The sequence below is a fragment of the Giraffa tippelskirchi genome, chromosome 10 (assembly GCF_054371585.1).
Source record: "Giraffa tippelskirchi isolate mGirTip1 chromosome 10, T2T-mGirTip1v1.2.pri, whole genome shotgun sequence".
Taxonomy (NCBI): Eukaryota; Metazoa; Chordata; class Mammalia; order Artiodactyla; family Giraffidae; genus Giraffa; species Giraffa tippelskirchi.
In genome coordinates, this window is record NC_137284.1 from 130,371,544 (window position 1) to 130,391,034 (window position 19,491).

Genomic DNA, 19,491 nt, shown 5'->3' on the forward strand with positions numbered 1-19,491 from the left:
CTTAAAAAATGAATCATTACATGATAAAACTGTTATATTAAAGCTAGTTTAAAAGCCCTTTATATTTGTCAGAAAAAAAAGCAGTTCAATTAATTAAAAGGAATACAGAATGTTATTTACCAGATGGGCCTATTTTCAGAGGATATTTTAGACAATTCTAAAATTAATTTTAATAAATAGCAAATCAACACAGTCAATTGATAGTTTCCCATATAAATTTTGTTAAACAAAGTAAGTTATTTTATAAAAATATAATCTTAACATATGAGGTTTCTTGCCTTATCTGTAAAAATTATTTGATATATATAACAGCCAAATTTTAACGAATGTCAATTTCCTCTATGTAATGATGAAAGTGTATAACATTTTATATTTTGCTTTAGGATAATATATTTTAAAAACATGGACTTATCCCCACATATGAGATTAAATGAATACTGTAATATTTTGCCAAATTTCTCATACTTATGAAAAAAGAAAGAAAGAAAGTGAAGTTGCTCAGTCGTGTTCCACTCTTTGCGACCCCATGGACTGTAGCCTACCAGGCACCTCTGTCCTGGGATTTTCCAGGCAAGAATACTGGAGTGGGTTGCCGTTTCCTTCTCCAGAAGATCTTCCTGATCCAGGGAGTGAACCCAGGTCTCCCACATTGTAGGCAGACACTTTACCATCTGAGCTACCAGGGAAGTCCATATTTATGAAAGACATGATAAATATAATCACTTATGCTTTATATAACATAGTTTAACTTATATATATTTTATATTACATAGTCTAATTTATCCAAAAGATGTGTTTACTTATTTTATGTAGTATTGCCCTATGTTAGAGTACTATACTGTGCTCTTGTTTACATTTGTTTTATATAATAATTGGATGACATTCAATTCTTTGGTTAGATTTGACTCAAAAGAGAGATTGCGTTGAAGTGCAATTAGCTTTGTGAAATTTGCCCTAAAATCATTTCAACACATTTAAGCTTGTTCTTGTTCACCCACAATGAATTGCTTCATTGTACTTTGCAACTCACCTGTCCTGAATGCCAGCTTGAGAAATCAACACATCAGACAGGATAGTAGAGGGTCTATAGTTCTTAATCAAAAAATCCATTTCCATGATAAAATTAGAGTACATTCTTGGGTATATCCAACAATCATTTCTAAAAATATATTAAACATGAGCATTATAAGAATAGTAGCCTAAGAGGAGACTCACTGCTTGTATGTGTGCATGTTTGTACTGAAGACTTCATCTTTATACTATATTTACAAAGAACAAAATGTAACATATGTATGCATGTATGTGTCTCACCTCACCTAATGTCCAACTGTCGAGCTATCTAGGATCAATCAGTTTTCATTAAATTAAAGCCTAATAGTTCCTCAAGGGCAGCAAAAGATATTTCTCATGCTTCTTGGTACCTTCCTACTCTCCCCATCTCCATGGCATCTAGTACAATGTCCAAAGCAGGTGGTAAATAAATATTTTAATTGAGTTGACAATGGAATCATATTTTTTCTCAGTCGGGTAGGTTTTTATCCTTTGCTTTGCTAGGCCTTCTTGTGTGTTAACTGGGTTAGAGATATACATTATGATTGCATTTACTTATGTGCTAAACATTATTATAGACAGTTTTGTTCTGCCAAGAACAAAATGAAAACAGACATAAAATAACTGTTAAGAACATTAGTGTGAACAAAGAAAGAAAATATTATTAGCTGATTTTAGTCCTATCAAATATACCACTTAGACACCATTGTGGTCTTTGGCTGTTTGTATAAGAGCGCTTTCCATCTCCAGGCACATTTTGACTGAGGCGCTAGAACCCAGGCTCATGCATGAGATGGGACCAGCCAGCTTGCCTCACAGAGCAGCCCACAATAAATAGTGCTACTCCAGTGGGATTCTGAAGAATAATAGTCCCTTGCTTCCTTCCTCTCTTGGTGCTCCCAATCATAAACACATCCTTATTCGTTTTAATTATTTCACTGAAAATTACCAAGCAAATAACAATTTTAAACAAGAGGAAGTTTCTAATTCTCTATAGTTCTATAAAGACTGTGCTGTCTATAAATAGAGGGAAAGTAACTATGTCTACGGAGAAGGCAATGGCACCCCACTCCAGTACTCTTGCCTGGGAAACCGCATGGATGGAGGAGCCTGGTAGGCTGCAGCCCATGGGGTCGCGGAGAGTCGGACACGACTGAGTGACTTCACTTTCACTTTTCACTGTCATGCACTGGAGGAGGAAATGGCAACCCACTCCAGTATTCTTGCCTGGAGAATCCCAGGGACTGGGGAGCCTGGTGGGCTGCCGTCTGTGGGGTCGCACAGAGTCGGACACAACTGAAGCGACTTAGCAGCAGCAGCAGCAGCAACTATGTCTAATTCTATAAAGGCTATCCAGTAAATATTTTTGTAGATTCTAGCCTCCTTCCTGGGGGCTGCATAGAAGCCAGACTGAAGTTCTATTTTTCACTTTTACTCCATCCGAAGAGTGGGTTCCCCAAACTTCCACCATCCTTCCTATACCTTCTTTGACTGGCATCATTCCATCAAGAGGAATCTTCTTAGCTGTGGTCTACAGAGGAAGTCAAGACAAAACAATCACTCGCTAGTCTCAGGGGATACCTTGCAATTTTGCAATTTGTACATATATCCATTTCTCTTCCCTCTGTCCAGGAAAGGCCCCTTTTCAGGCATATCTTCATAATAGAAAATATATGAAGATCTTATTAACTTCATAATAAGATCCTATAAAAGTGAGTATGCCTTTCAGCTCACAACCTCAATTCTGTTTATCCTCAGGAGAAAAAAAATTGAAGGATATAACTTATGCATTCAGACTACAATATTATTTATAATAGTAAAAATTGAAAGCCACCAATAAAAAAAATCCATAATAGAAAAACATTCAATAAAAGTATGATTTGGTCATTAAGTGGAATAGCATGCAAACACTACATGATAATTATGGCAACTAGATTGTGAAGTACAGAAAGCTGCTACTTCTGATTCAGTACAAAATCTGTAGTTTGAGGAATTTCCAAAATTCTGACAATCCCAGAATTAGGCCTCCTCCACCACTATTTGAACTCAATGGAAAAAGGGGCCCCTATGTCTGACCACACTTACTTCCAAATAGGTCTCCCCTATGTCATCTGATGGGTGAAATTCTTGCTTTGACTGCATCTGAGAAATGTAGTGTTTTTAGCTTTCCAGCCTCTGTATGACAAAAGAGGATTAGAATACATGTTGAGGGAGATAATCCATAGAATCGATTACTACTTTTAGGAAATCAATAGTTTATTTTATCTACATAATTTTAACAATCGGTTAGGTGGGGAGAAGCCAAGGAGACACAAGGTATACAATCAGTGAATATTTTTAGGAAGCATAATTTCTAGAAATAGGCATGTTCAGGAGAAAACATTTATTGTTTTTTAATAAGAGAATGTTTAATAACCGAATGTTTGCCAACGACCACTATATTCTAAAATCCTATCAAAGAAACAAAAGTGTAAATGATATTGGATTGGCAGCCTGGTGTTGTAGAAAGAAGGCTACATGAAGGCTCAATATATTTGTATTTTAGTTACAGTGTTCTTACTAATTAGATAGATTATTTAGTAACTTAGTCATTTAAGTAAGTAACTATTGTACTTCAACTAGATCTCTGAGTAATCTTGTTTCACTGAAATGTAAAAGAGAGGATTTCTAAATTTCTTTTTTATTCTTAAAAAAGTATTTATCTTCACCATTATTATTATCATGATCACCTAAGCTATTGATTTCTCATGTAAATTTTAACTTATTTAGTCTCATTTTTGGGAAAAGGAGAAACCACTTGCACCATATATATATATATCCCCTATAAGTATAGTTGCTGCTCTTTCTACAACAATGATAATCTTCAAAAAATTAGATTATATGGATCTTAGAATGGTCCACGTCATTATCCTTTTCCCCGCAAATGTTAATGTAGCACTCAAATCTCTAGGGTGTCTTGTAATTGTTTATTACCAAGAGGATATTTATTTTTCTTCCTTGGATTAAGGAAGTTGTTCTTTATGGAGCATCTGCTACATCAGGCAGTGCCCTGCAATGCAGTCCTCCTTCAGCTATAGAAAGCGTTAAACAATCACACCAGTTGGATCTTCATGGCATTTTAAAATTTACAAAGGGTACTCACAAACTCTATCTCATTTAATCCTCATAAGAATCCTGTCCTTGTTTTACCAAGGAGACAACTGAGGTTTAAACAAGTAATCTGCCTGAAGCTCACACAGCAAGTAATGACATACCAGAGACAAGGCATGTTCCCTGTGCTTCAAAACTCACATTGAGCTTTAACTATAACATCTCAGCTACTGCATGTGAAAAAAACCAACGCTTCATGAATTGACACCCCTCTGCTAGACTTGATTCCTCCCTTTTGCTCTAGGCAAAGCCAGCACTTGCTCCTGTTTTATTACTTTCCTGCTTGGCTGCCACAAAATGTAGTCCTCATCATTTCAAACAAAGATTGAAGCTTCACTTTGCTAAGTAAGCACCTTAATATGAATGATCGATTCATGACAGCACAATTTTCCTCTGTTTTCTTTCACTGTGGTTGAATTAGCTACCAGAAATTACAGCTCTAACCTATTGAAGTTTTTGTAGAAAGTGATATCATAAAATATCATATCATATCAAAGTGGTATCGTGATATATGCAGGATATATAGGATGAGGGAAACTCTCTCTTTTCTCAACATCATACCTATAGTAAGTTCATTAGATCAAACATGATGATGAAAATGAACTCTAGACACTAGGCGTGGAACCTATGGAGTTGTCTTATGGATAAGCTAACTGTTGAGGAAAATCTAGCAGTGTCATACTACCAGAAGAAGAAGTGAGAAAACTGAAAAAAAAATTAGGAGACCTTGATGTGTAAACATTTATAGAGCAATAATTCTATTTTTTATCATATAGAAAACCAAACTCGTATTTGAATTTACAGAAGATAGGGTCCTATATCCTCTCACTTACTTCACGTGCTCAGATACCTTCCCCTCCTGGTGGAGACTGGGGGTTTTAGTCTCTGAAGAGAGTTAAATAGATGGTAAAATGCAGCATTCACGGAACAAAAACAATATACCACTCTTAAAGTACATTTAGAGACCAAAAGAGCTTTTGAAAATTAAAACTGTGATAAGAGAAACAATAAACTTGACAGATGTGTTGGAAAAGAGTTGAGAAAAATCTTCTGGCAAGAAAAAAAAAAAACAACAGAAAGATAGGAGAGAAAATAAAAATTGGAAAGTGTTTAGTCTGTTCAAATGGCTATAACAGAAATACCATAGACTAGGTGGCTTATGACCAACAGAAATTTATCTCCCTCAATTCTGCAAGCTCACTGTATGTGTGTGTGTGTGCGCTCAGTTGTGTCCAATTCTTTGTGACCCCATGGACTGTAGCCCACCAGTCTCCTCTGTCCATGGGATTTCACAGGCAAGAATACTGAAGTGGGTTGCCATTTCCTGCTCTAGGGAATCTTTCCCACCCAGGGATCAAACCTGAATCTCTTCTGTCTCCTGCATTGACAGATGGATTCTTTACCAACTGCCTGACCTGGGAAACCTAGAGGCTGATTAGAAAACTTAATTTTAATCTGTAAACTTAATTCCCCTTTGCCATGTAACATGGCATATTCCAGGACTAAATCATGCACATCAGAAAACTTTGTAGTGGATAAGCTCCACGACATTCATGCATTTGCCCAATGATCAAGAGTTCCTCTTTGAATACTCTCCCAAAGGCATTGAGAGTCAATCAATGACAGTCAGAGAAGTGGCAAGAAAAATAAGAAGAGGATTCTGTCTTCATGCTGGTAAATGATGAGATATTTTCACTTTTCTCTGATATCTCTATCCCAAACACTTTAGGAGTCAGAACCCTTAGAAATTTGGGGGTAAAAATCCTCGAGGAGAAGAATGCAGCATCACCAAATTGCTTAAATCTGTCTACCCCTGAAAACAAAGAACTTTTGAATCCATAATGTATTGAAGGTATAGACTTGAGTGTAGTTTTAATAAACAAAAGTGCCTGAAAAATGAATAGACTCTAACCAAGATGCAATAAGAGATAGGAAAAGCAGTTTATAACATAGTAACTCTTAAAAACAGTTAATGAAAAATATATAAACTCATATTTTTACCTCTATGAGTCTATATTCTTTAATCACCTGTTGCAAGTATGTGAAAATCTGGAAAGCCCATTCAATTTGTATATAACAGATCACATGAGCCAAGGATGGAGAAGCTCTATACAGTCAGCAAAAACAAGACCAGGAGCTGACTGTGGCTCAGATCATGAACACCTTATTGCCAAATTCAGACTTAAATTGAAGAAAGTGGGAAAAACCACTAGACCATTCGGGTATGACCTAAATCAAATCCCTTATGAGTATACAGTAGAAGTGAGAAATAGATTTAAGGGACTAGATCTGATAGACAGAGTGCTTGATGAACTATGGACGGAGGTTCACGACACTGTACAGGAGACAGGGATTAAGACCATCCCCAAGAAAAAGAAATGCAAAAAGCAAAATGGCTGTCTGAGGAGGCCTTACAAATAGCTGTGAAAAGAAGAGAAACGAAAAGCAAAGGAGAAAAGGAAAGATATACGCATCTGAATGCAGAGTTCCAAAGAATAGCAAGGAGAGATAAGAAAGCCTTCCTCAGCGATCAATGCAAAGAAATAGAGAAAAACAATAGAATGGGAAAGACTAGAGATCTCTTCAAGAAAATTAGAGATACCAAGGGAACATTTCATGCAAAGATGGACTCAATAAAGGACAGAAATGGCATGGACTTAACAGAAGCAGAAGATATTAAGAAGAGGTGGCAAGAATACACAGAAGAACTGTACAAAAAAGATCTTCATGACCCAGATAATCAGGATGGTGTGATCACTCACCTAGAGCCAGACATCCTGGAATGTGAAGTCAAGTGGGCCTTAGGAAACATTACTACGAACAAAGCTAGTGGAGGTGATGGAATTCCAGTTGAGCTATTTCAAATCCTAAAAGATGATGCTGTGAAAGTGCTGCACTCAATATGTCAGCAAATTTGGAAAACTCAGTAGTGGCCACAGGACTGGAAAACGTCAGTTTTCATCCCAGTCCCAAAGAAAGGCAATGCCAAAAAATGCTCAAACTACTGCACAATTGCGCTCATCTCACACACTAGTAAAGTAATGCTTAAAATTCTCCAGGCCAGGCTTCAACAATACGTGAACCATGAACTTCCAAATGTTCAAGCTGGTTTTAGAAAAGGCAGAGGAACCAGAGATCAAACTGCCAACATCCGCTGGATCATTGAAAAAGCATGAGAGTTCCAGAAAAACATCTATTTTCTGCTTTATTGACTATGCCAAAGCCTTTGACTGCGTGGATCACAATAAATTCTGGAAAATTCTGAAAGAGTTGGGAATACCAGACTACCTGACCTGCCTCTTGAGAAACCTGTATTCAGGTCAGGAAGCAACAGTTAGAACTGGACATGGAAAAACAGACTGGTTCCAAATAGGAAAAGGAGTCCGTCAAGGCTGTCTATTGTCACCCTGCTTATTTAACTTATATGCTGAGTACATCATGAGAAACACTGGGCTGGAGGAAGCACAAGCTGGAATCAAGATTGCTGCGAGAAATATCAATAACATCAGATATGCGGATGACACCACCCTTATGGCAGAAAGTGAAGAAGAACTAAAGAGCTTCTTGATGAAAGTGAAAGAGGAGAGTGAAAAAGTTGGCTTAAAGCTCAATATTCAGAAAACTAAGATCATGGCATCCGGTCCCATCACTTCATGGCAAATAGATGGGGAAACAGTGCAAACAGTGGCTGACTTTATTAATCTGGGCTCCAAAATCACTGCAGATGGTGATTGTAGCCATGAAATTCAAAGACGCTTACTCCTTGGAAGGAAAGTTATGACCAACCTAGACAGCATACTAAAAAGCAGAGACATTACTTTGCCAACAAAGTTCCGTCTGGTCAAAGGTCAGCAGTCATATATGGATGTAAGAGTTGGACTATAAAGAAAGCTGAGTGCTGAAGAATTGATGCTTTTGAACTGTGGTGTTGGAGAAGACTCTTGAGAGTCCCTTGGACTGCAAGGAGATCCAACCAGTCCATCCTAAAGGAGATCAGTCCTGAATGTTCACTGGAAGGACTGATGTTAAGGCTGAAACTCCAATACTTTGGCCACCTGATACAAAGAGCTGACTCGTTGGAAAAGACCCTGATGCTGGGAAATATTGAGGGCAGGAGGAGAAGGGAGCGACAGAGGATGAGATGGTTGGATGACATCACCAACTCAATGGACATGGGTTTGGGTAAACTACGGGAGTTGGTGATGGACAGGGAGGCCTGGCGTGCTGTGGTTCATGGGGTTGCAAAGAGTCAGAAATGACTGAGTGACTGAACTGAACTGAACTGATTACATGAGCTCTGAAGCGAAGACAGAGGGAGGCACGATGTCCATCATTTGAGCTGAAGGACCATGTTCTTTCCTCAGGCTCTTTGCTTATTTCCAGCAATAGTTGGGTTTTTTTTTTTCTCCAAACCATTTTCTTACTGTAAACTGAAGGAAATACAGCTCAAGTTAGAAGTGGTGCAATCATTTTTCATTTTCTAAGCAGTGATAGAATGACTAGAGTTATAAACGAAAGAAATGAGTTCATGTTCTTGATCTTAAAGTATATAAATGTAATCAGCATTTTTCTTTTCAAAGGTGAAAAAAAGTAGGAAAGGTTCAGAGAAGTGATTTGCTTTTGTAATACAAAGCTATTTGTCTTGCTGTCATAGTCAGCCCCTTCACTCCTATCCATCCATCCTCTTCAGCCTCCTACAGAAGCCTTCAGGGGATGAAGCAACATGCCAAAGATTGATGGAGGGTATGGGTTAACTGTTGCTGAAGCTTCAGTACTTCGGCCACCTGATGCAAACAGCCGACTCATTGGAAAAGATCCTAATGCTGGGGAAGATTGAAGGCAAAAGGAGAAGGGAATAGCAGAGGATGAGATTGTTAGATAGTATCACTGACTCAATGGACATGAATTTGAACAAACTCCAGGAGATAGTGGAGGACAGAGGAGCCTGGTGTGCTGCAATCTATGGGGTTGCAAAGAGGTAGACATGACTTAGCAACTGAATAACAACATCAACATCTTGTGAGCTGTTCTAACTCTGACAATGGAGATTTCCATAGATCTTTTTCTCTGAAAGTCTTTGAGATAATTTTTAATATTCAGAATCGAAGAAAAAATAGCAAAACAATTATCAAACTATTAGGCAATCATGAAACAGTGATTCTGAGTTTCTTTATATCCTTTTATTTTATACTTTCCTCCCTCTCTTTCTCTTTCTCTTGTTTTCACTCTGCGTAGAAGACATATCTATTATTTACCTATATTCATTTCTCCTTTCCTTCTAGGCACTTTGGAAAGCTAATGGATTGGAAGGGAAGTGACAGAAGTCATAGCTGTGTGGAAATATCTCAGCTGACATGAAACACCCACCAACACTTTCTTACCCTGAAATTGTGAAAATACATGTTGAGAAGGAAATGCCAAAAGCTCGAAGCAGCCTAGATTCCCCAGATTCCCCAACAACCCTATTCAAGGCAGCTAAATTGGCTTCTAGTGATTGAGAAATTAACTTTTTTTATCCAGTCAAGTCCCAAATATTTTAATTTTCTTTGCCAACTTCACTTTTCATTATGTATTTTCCCCATGTAGGCTTTTATTATTTTATCAATTTACCCATATCTTTAGACATTTCTTCATGCTACTAAATATGCTTGATTGGGCTTCAAATTTTAATTTGCCAAATTTATATATACAAAGATAGACAGGCATAAATGCTATGAAGAACTAGTTTCATTGGAATATAAAGCAAGCATGAATCTTGTCAATTCAGTTTGAACTATGGTGCTCACTAGGGGATTTGGTATGTACTGAGTTACTGCTGTTTCAGAAAGATGCCTTCTGCTGGCTGACTAAATTCAAGGTTTGTTTATGGGAAAAGCATACACATTGGAATCCCTTGAAACTTGGTTTTTGATTCCAATTGTATCATCACAAGTTCTTTGACTCTGATTTATTCTAAACTCCTTCAGCCTTGGAAAATATCCAAGAAATGGAGAAATGATATATCCAATTTGAAGTTTTGGAATAATTAAAGATCACAGATGCAAAAATATTTGGCATGGAGTTGATAGCAATAAAGGATAAATATTACTATTATTATATGCTGTTTTCTTGATAAGATTTTGGAAATTCATCAGGTGCTAGGGGCTTCAGGGAAGAAAACAAAGATCCTAATGGTGTCCCTCTTTCTTCTAGTCTTGATGTCACCTTCTGGTCAACTACATTGATTTTCCAAATCTTTTCATGGATTTGTTTCAAATATATTTTATATACATATGTGTGTGTGTGTATGTATATATATATATATATATATATATATTTAGGTAACTGAAGAGAAGAGAAACACAAACCAATATTCTTCTCAGGCTAATAATAATCTAATTTGGGTAGATAGAATATTTCCCACATCACACACGTTACAGTTCACGTTACTGACATTTGACAAGGTACAAACTTATGAAGTGTACTATGTATCAGGAAAGCAAAATAGGAACATCTTTTCAACCATGTAAGGCACCTGGTCTGAGTTTGGTAAGGGAATAGTTGGTGTAGAATCTCTTAGGTGTCTTCAGAGAGAGGCAGTGTAGATTAATGATTAAATATATGAATTCACATCCAAGGTCTGTCATTGATGATCTGTGTGACTAGACATAACATTTTGCCTCTGTTTTCCCATGAGATTGGGAATATGGTAAAGTTACCCACATCACAGTTTTGCTGGAAGATTAGACAATTATATACAACATCTTTAGAACAATGTTTGGCACCTAATAGTTGCCACTTCCCTGTGGCTACAATCACTGTTATAAGAGGAAATATAGTAAAGCATTGATCATTAGTTTTCTAGCACTTTGCTTTATACCAACTTCTCAGTTGTATTACTTGTTTGAGTCATTCTTTCTGATGAAAGTAATCGGAGAATCCTCCAAGGGTATGGGCTTCCTCAGCTTTTATTCCTATTTTAGGGAATAGGAGACAATGTCTAGAAATAATGTAAGTAAAAGTAGCTACTTAGGGAGAATGGCTAATGGCAAATGTCAGGGTTTTGTAAATGCCTGGAAATACTGATACTTCTTAGCTCTCAAAATTTTAAATTAACTTGGGTCATCCCTGGTGAACCAGTGGTTAAGACTCCAACACTTCCACTGCAGAGGGAATAGGTTTGATCCCTGGTTGGGGAACTAAGATCCTGCATGCTGAGTGATGCAGCCATAATAAATAAATGAATAAATACATAAATATATATATATCGACTTTAAAATATTCACAACCTGAAAGGTAAGAAAAAGCAAGAGAGTTCCAGAAAAACATATACTTCTGCTTTATTGACTATGCCAAAGCCATTGACTGTGTGGATCACAATAAACTGTGGAAAATTCTGAAAGAGATGGGAATACCAGACCACCTGACCTGACTCTTGAGAAACCTGCATGCAGGTCAAGAAGCAACAGTTAGAACTGGACATGGAACAACAAACTGGTTCCAAATAGGAAAAGGAGTACGTCAAGGCTGTCTATTGTCACCCTACTTATTTAACTTATATGCCGAGTACATCATGAGAAACACTGGGCTGGAGGAAGCACAAGCTGGAATCAAGATTGCCAGGAGAAATATCAATAACATCAGATATGCAGATGACACCACCCTTATGACAGAAAGTGAAGAAGAACTAAAGAGCCTCTTGATGAAAGTGAAAGAGGAGAGTGAAAAAGCTGGCTTAAAGCTCAATATTCAGAAAACTAAGATCATGGCATCCGGTCCCATCACTTCATGGGAAATAGATGGGGAAACAGTGCAAACAGTGGCAGACTTTCATTTCTTGGGCTCCAAAACCACTGCAGATGGTGATTGCAGCCATGAAATTAAAAGATGCTTACTCCTTGGAAGGAAAGTTATGACCAACCTAGACAGCATATTAAAAGGCAGAGACATTACTTTGTCAACAAAGGTCTGTCTAGTCAAAGCTATGGTTTTTCCAGTAGTCATGTATGGATGTGAGAGTTGGACTATAAAGAAAGCTGAGTGCTGAAGAATCGATGCTTTTGAACTGTGGTGTTGGAGAAGACTCTTGAGAGTCCCTTGGACTGCAAGGAGATCCAACCAGTCCATCCTAAAGGAGATCAGTCCTGAGTGTTCACTGAAAGGACTGATGTTGAAACTGAAACTCCAATACCTTGGCCACCTGATGCAAAGAGCTGACTCACTGGAAAAGACCCTGATTCTGGGAAAGATTGAAGGCAGGAGGAGAAGGGGACAACAGAGGATGAGACGGTTGTATGGCATCACTGACTCAATGGAGATGAGTTTGAGTAAACTCTGGGAGTTGGTGATGGACAGGGAGGCCTCACGTCCTGCCGTCCATGGAGTCTTGAAGAGTGGGACTGAACTGAACTGAAAAGTTAAGAGTTGTTTTATGCAGTGGGGATTTTAAGGACTTCCAGCCTGGGAGACAGCATCTCAAGTAACCCTGAGAGAACTGGTCTGAGGAGGCCAGGGGAGGACACAGGTTAGACACAAGTTTTGTCACAAAGGGCAGGTAGTCTGAACATCAAAAGATTATTGTTAATTAAAGAAAACCAGATATCCCAAGTTAAGCAATTTAGCGCTTTTCTATGTATGGGAAGATGCAAGAGTGGGCTCACTGAAATCATTCCTTTCATATACATCTCAGCTACCCTATCCGGGCCAGTAAATTGTGTTTTTTCACATCCTGAGCTTCCTTGGGTCTCAGGGCTGGAATCACTATGACTGTGACATCCTTGCTTTACTGATATGGCAGGAAATATTTTATTTCATATATACATATATAAAATAAAGTATCAGTAAAAAAAAAATTTAAATTAACTGAAGGCCAAATACTTCTGCTGGAACCAATAAGGAAAGATTGAAGTTTTCAGGTCCAGCCTGTTCTCTGCTTGTATGCAATCAGCAGAGTAGTTAATTGTACAGGAAGAGAACAGAAGATCATAGTAGGCTGGAAATACACTGGAGATGTTCTAGGCCTGCCAGCCATGCCGTCAGCTGATGAACAGAAACCACCAGGTAAGTTCTAAGTCAAGGCAAATATGTCATGAGCTGTCTAAGTCTGTTATCAAAAAGCCAACAGATAAGTCAAGGGAGAGGGGCTACCTCCTGAGTATGGGATCTAAATTAGTATCTAGGAACTGATCGGGAAACATCACAGAGCTCCCTGAAACTCCGCTAGAAGCAGGCAAGGGAAGGAGCCAGCAGTATTGTTGTGATAGTGACTCTTTTTCAATAAATTAGTTCTTGTACTCAAACATTAATTAAGTACAGAATATGTGTCAGGCCCATTGATTACATACAGAAATAATGATACAGACAGGATGGAATTTAAGAGCAATTTGTAGGACTTGGTGACTGATGGGATGGGGGTGTTGAGGAAGAGGGGATTAAGGAGACTTCTGAGGTTTTGAGGACTCTAGAAAGTGCTTGTTTAGGAAGAATGGTAAGTTTTTAGTATCAGGTGCTATGCACTTGCAAGATCATTAGAATATGACTTTATACTCTTTGGAGAACTCTATAAATGGAATAAGGAAGGCAGAAACTTAGTGTTAGTGGTTTGAGACAAATGGAGGTAAGGAAGTAGAGAAAATGACTATAGTCTATTTTTAACAAGAAAAATATGAAGGAAGACACACCCAATGCTATAATTATAACAAGCCATGTGGTCAAAAAGAGATTTTTAATGGAAAAATATTTTAATAGTTTAGTGAGAAGGATATATCAGGAAGGAGAGGTTCAAAGAAATGATGAACCATTGGCTCCAGAAAAGTCAGAGGTTTCAGACCAAACTTGGAAGAACGAGCATTTAGCCAGGGAAGGGAAACCTCATTATCTGAGATTGGAGGAAAGCAGTTCTTTCTAGAAGTAAAGGGAAGAGGTTTGTTCTGGTCCTAAAATCAGATGGATGGCAGTTATAGAGAGATAATATTTTGGCTAAAAAGAAAAAAATGAACATAACAATTTTAATGTTGTCAAAGGTATAACGAATCATCTATAGTGGCTATATGTTATTTTTGACGAAAGATAGGCAATAAACAGAATAGCTCATTCCAATGACCCAGTCTAATGCTGATTCTCTGCTCTGCAGAATTTGTTTTACACACTTGCTTTCTAGTCCAATACTATTGTGGACATTTTTCAAAGGCTTAGAGAACAGGCAAATATTGATTTTAAATTAAGCTTGGAGGAAGGCTTTATGTCCCATGCTCGTCTCTGACAGAACAAGGAAAAGTGCATTTTCACTTTTAAATGGCAAGGAAATGAAAGTAGCAATAAACCTAGATTTTCTCTTTAATGCCATAGAATTTTGAGAATACATTCATTGGGAACTTACTTGAACCATTCAGATCATGGTTGTTAGGGGAAAAGAAAAGTATAATTACTTTACTGTGTTTTATAATCTTGATGGTGGTGGGTAGAGATAATGGAGTGGCATGTGTAGATGTTGAAATATCAGTCATTAGCTTATAACCAGCAAAGGTAGAAGAGGAATTGATCTCCCATTCTATGGAATACATTTGTCTTAATACAACTAACAATTATCTCAATCTACTAACAACTAAGAAGTGTCTTACAAAAAGTTATTTTTTCAGAGTAAACATTTAATCAATCCAACCTGATGACTTCTGCTCAAATACATTTGTCTGTGACAATGGATAAAATAAGTAATAATGTATGTGAGCTATGGAACTTCCCACGTGGCACAGTGGTAAAGAATTCACCTGCCAATGCAGGAGATACAAGAGACTCAGGTTTGATACCTGGGTCAGGAAGATCCCCTGGAGTAGGAAATGGCAACCCACTTTAGTATTCTTGCCTGAAAAATTCCATGGACAGAGGAGCTTGGTGGGCTACAGCCCATGGGAATCACAAAAGATCTGGATTCGACTGAGTGACTGAGCACACACGCATATGAGCTACGTGGGAACAATGTATTACTGTCATAGTATAAAAAGTATAGATACTTTACTTCCCCTTTAATCCCACATTTTATTCACTGACTCTACAGTATTCTTCAGTTTCTTAGCACTTTCACTGAATTTACGAGTCAAACAGATTCTGCAGATAAAACACCCCCTTCTACCATCTGCCTCTATCTTTATTCATGTTAGGAACACTTTGGAAATAATTGGCCGAGTCACGAAGCTTATGAGAAACCATGGACATTTCACAACCACAAATGACTAAACCTGACATCAGACAATTCCCAGATATATAAATGTGAGATGGTAAGATTTAGCAAATAAAAATATAGGCCATCTGGTTAAATTTGAGTTTCAAATAAACAATGAACTTTTAAAAATAGATATATGTCCAAATATTGCATGGGGGTACGTTAAAAATTACTTTGCACTAAAAAATTTATTGACTGTATTTGAAATTACTCTTTAAATTTATCCATTAAACTTAGTGCATTATAATGTACTAAACTATCCTGTACTAAAAAATTATTCACTGTTAATCTGAAATTCAAATTTAATTTGGCATTCTGTATCTTATCTGGCAAGCTTCTGCAATTATAGTTTGTAGTAACTATGTCTTCCTCTTCTGTCTGAGTTCCTTTATGGTAGAGCTGGAGTAATCCACACTTGAATGGTTAGCACCTAAAGCAATGCATGATTCACAGTGGATGCACAATAGAAATGTGTTGAATGAATGAGTGACTGTCAAGGATGGATTTTAAAGAACCAATAGAAATAGAGATAGACAGATGGTGGTATAGATATAGATGTATATATTTATTCTCTAGCTTATTTTCTGTTGGCATAGCTCAACAAAGTAATTATTATTGGTACCAGCTAATGGGAGAAATTTTCACATATTCAAGTACGGAGAAGTCATTCTGGCTCACATATGATTTGGCTTGAACTTTATGCTATGTAAAAAAGTCTGTCTTATGGATTGTACATCTGCTTTAGCCATTAAAGAATCTTAAATTAAGAATTTTAATTGCATTAAAGAATGCATTTAAAAATCAAAATGGAGTAATTGTGGTTCAAGTATTCAAAGCAGAGCCATGTGGGTATCATGGATATGGTTTCAGACACGTCCCTGCATCACTGAGAACTTGAATATTCTGGACTCTGTCAAACTCAGGGACACCACCAACCATATTGAAAACAATATCTGCTAGCAGCTAGCAGTTGCCAGATGCAAGACTGTGGTTTCAAGGTCTCCCCTGTAACTATGCAACCATTTCAGTCCCCAATCAATCCTTGCTTAACAAGCACCTTGACTTCTTGCCAGCCTCAATCCCAATTCTGGACCAGTAACTTTTATACTATTGCAGGTCTTAGCAATACATGCTTCCCCCATTTTGTAGTCTGGTGGAGCACAATTCAAGTGCTTCTTGAACTTGTTTCTTCCGGGCTCTAGTCCTCATTGTAGCTCAAATAAAACTCTCTTCTATTTCTTGATATAAGTTGTTTATTGATTATCTGCACTGACCTTAAAAAGAATGAAGGCAGAGTTCCAGTTCCACCAGAGTTACCCTTTGGCAATTCATACGAGCAATAATCCAGCTGTTACTCTCTTTCTGGGTATAGCTGTGGCTATGCAGTGGATGGAAATGGACATAGCGTTCTTCTGCACAAGAAAACTCTGGGTGCCTGCCTGAAATTTTGGTTATATTTGAGGAAACCATAGCTCTGGGGCTTCCCTAATGGCTAAGATGGTAAAGAATCTGCCTGCAATGTGGGAGTCCTGGGTTCGATCCCTAGGTTGGGAAGATCCCGTGGAGGAGGGCATGGCAGCCCACTCCGGTATTTTTGCCTGGAAAATTCCCATGGACAAAGGAGCCTGGCGGGCTACAGTTCATGGGGTGGTAAACAGCTGGACATGACTGAGAGACTAAGCACACCACAGCTCTGGCCGAGAACTAAAATGAAGACCCACTAGAAGATCCAAATCTTCATCTGAACGCTGAGGAATTAAACAAAGAGTTTATGGTGAAAACTGAAGAAATCTATGACTCTCATGAGTTGCTACTGACAGCCTCTGGCTAGAGTTCACCATAAAATCCCAGGTGACATCCCCCAAGAAGCAAGAGGTTCATTAAGTTACCCAACTATCGTATTAATTGTATCCTGTTTTTGTTTTTTTTTTTTGAGAAAAATTATTCTTCCAGGAATGTACTGAACTCTGTATGTAAATAAATATAAACTTCCAGGACCTAAATGTGATTGACATGAAATAGCATACTGCAACTAAACTTTACCAGCACACGTACATACACAAAATATACTTTGATTATATATTAAATAAAGAAAATAAATATAAAATATGTAAGTATATTTATACAGAAAGATAATATATATTTATATGTGAATAAATAAGTAGATTAGTAGATAGATAAATAGATGATAGATTTAGCTTGTGAACAGAGGCTCCTGATTTTAAGGCTTTATAACTTTAACCCACAATGGCTAATGTACACTGGTAACACATCTCACAAATGGCTGTGACCACCATAAAGTTGTGAAATGTGAGTTACAATGTGTTTGATGTTCCCGCCCATCTGACGGCTTCTCTTCCACACCTGGGCTGTTGCAATGACTGCAAAGACCTATTTTCCAAGGAGTGAACCTCTGAAGCCTCTCATTCCATTGCTCTCCCCGAGACTATCAGATCCACAGAGGCTGGTCCTCTAAATCAGTTCTGCATTGCTCTCAGTAACATAGAATTGGTTTCCATCCTGTTACCCATACAAACCTTAACAGCAACTTGACTGCTCTCTCCAGGTGGTTTTTGTACTTCTTGGGTAAATGACAATGCTTTTAACTGTGAGAATAAAACTAGCAGAGACCACAAGATCCACCTATCCTTTTTATCAGGATAATTTTGATTTCAACAGTGCCTAGTGATCTAACTCAAAAAAGTGACTAGTGATGCGGCTTTGGGGCCACATAAGAGGAGAGTTAAGAGTAATTTTGCTACTGTTGGGTTATTCTGGCAGTCTAGTCTAGATTTGAAAATTGAGATCACATAGAACACCATACAGACCCCTGAGCAAACGTTTCCAACAGATGTTCTCAGAAGTTTCTTTTGTAGCTTTACCTCTTGCTTAGTATTTCAGGTATAAGCTCCTCCACTAGGCAATCAACATTCCCTGTGATCACACCCCACTCAATCTGCTCAAATTTAATTCATGTTGTTTTTATAGCACATAACATCTGCTTCTTTCATTCTTGTCTCCACCCTCTTTGACATCAATTTTTTTCCAGCCAGTCATTCTGGATTAACTACACATCTCTAGGAAACCTTCTCTGCTTACTCCAGTCCATGTGAAACACTTTCTCTAAACTTTCAGTGCATTTCTAGTTACACACTTCTTGCTACGCAAGCCAAAGTTTTCTTCTTAAGTGGAAACTCATCTGAGCAATCATCCATGTCCATCACAATTCTTATAAAAATTGCAGCATTTCTATTCTTATTCAGGGAAAAAACAAGATCAAGGGTCACTTTCTTACTATTTCTATGTGTTCCTGAATAAACACATATAATAAACACAGAGATTTGAAATTTATTGCATGACTGTAACCAATTTCAGAAGCAACAGTAAATGTCATTATATTAACTCTGCGTATTTAACTTAGTGTTCAGAGGCTGTGGATATTAGTAAGAACCAGCAGTGACAGCCAAAATACATTCAGAACCCAATTTTGTGTGTGGCAAGCTTTCCTGAAAAATTTAAAGCTGAAATACTATTTTTGAGGCAAGAACAAGGCACGGGAGTACACACTGTACAGATAACCTACATCAAATGATTACTAAGAATACAAGGATAATTCCAGAACTTGACTTTCCGTGCCTTAGACTGGACTCCTGAAAGGCTACAAATGGAGTCTTATATAAGTAGAAACACAGAAGGCACATACAATGTGACATTCCAGTTCAAGGCATGTGTTACTTTTTTTTTTTGGTATATCCTGCAATAGAGCAATTAAAAAAAAAAAAAAATCTTCCCTTTCGACTCTGCAAGGAGACGCTTGGGGAGCTCCGTGCGCCCGGAAGGACCATGGCTGAGCTTAAAGTTACTCCAGGCAGCTCTGCACAGCAGGAGAGTTCGACTGGAGTCCGGGGCAGGGGCAGGGGCAGGGGCAGAGACAGGGTCTAACTGTTCACTGTCACGGCCGGAGATTATTTGCAGTCAAACGCCCCGAAGGAAACGTGGTCTGGAACTACTTTGGAGATTTGAAAAATGAAAAGAAATGGGAACTCAAGTTACCCAGCCCGCCCCCCCCCCCTTTCTGAGTGTACCCACTTAGC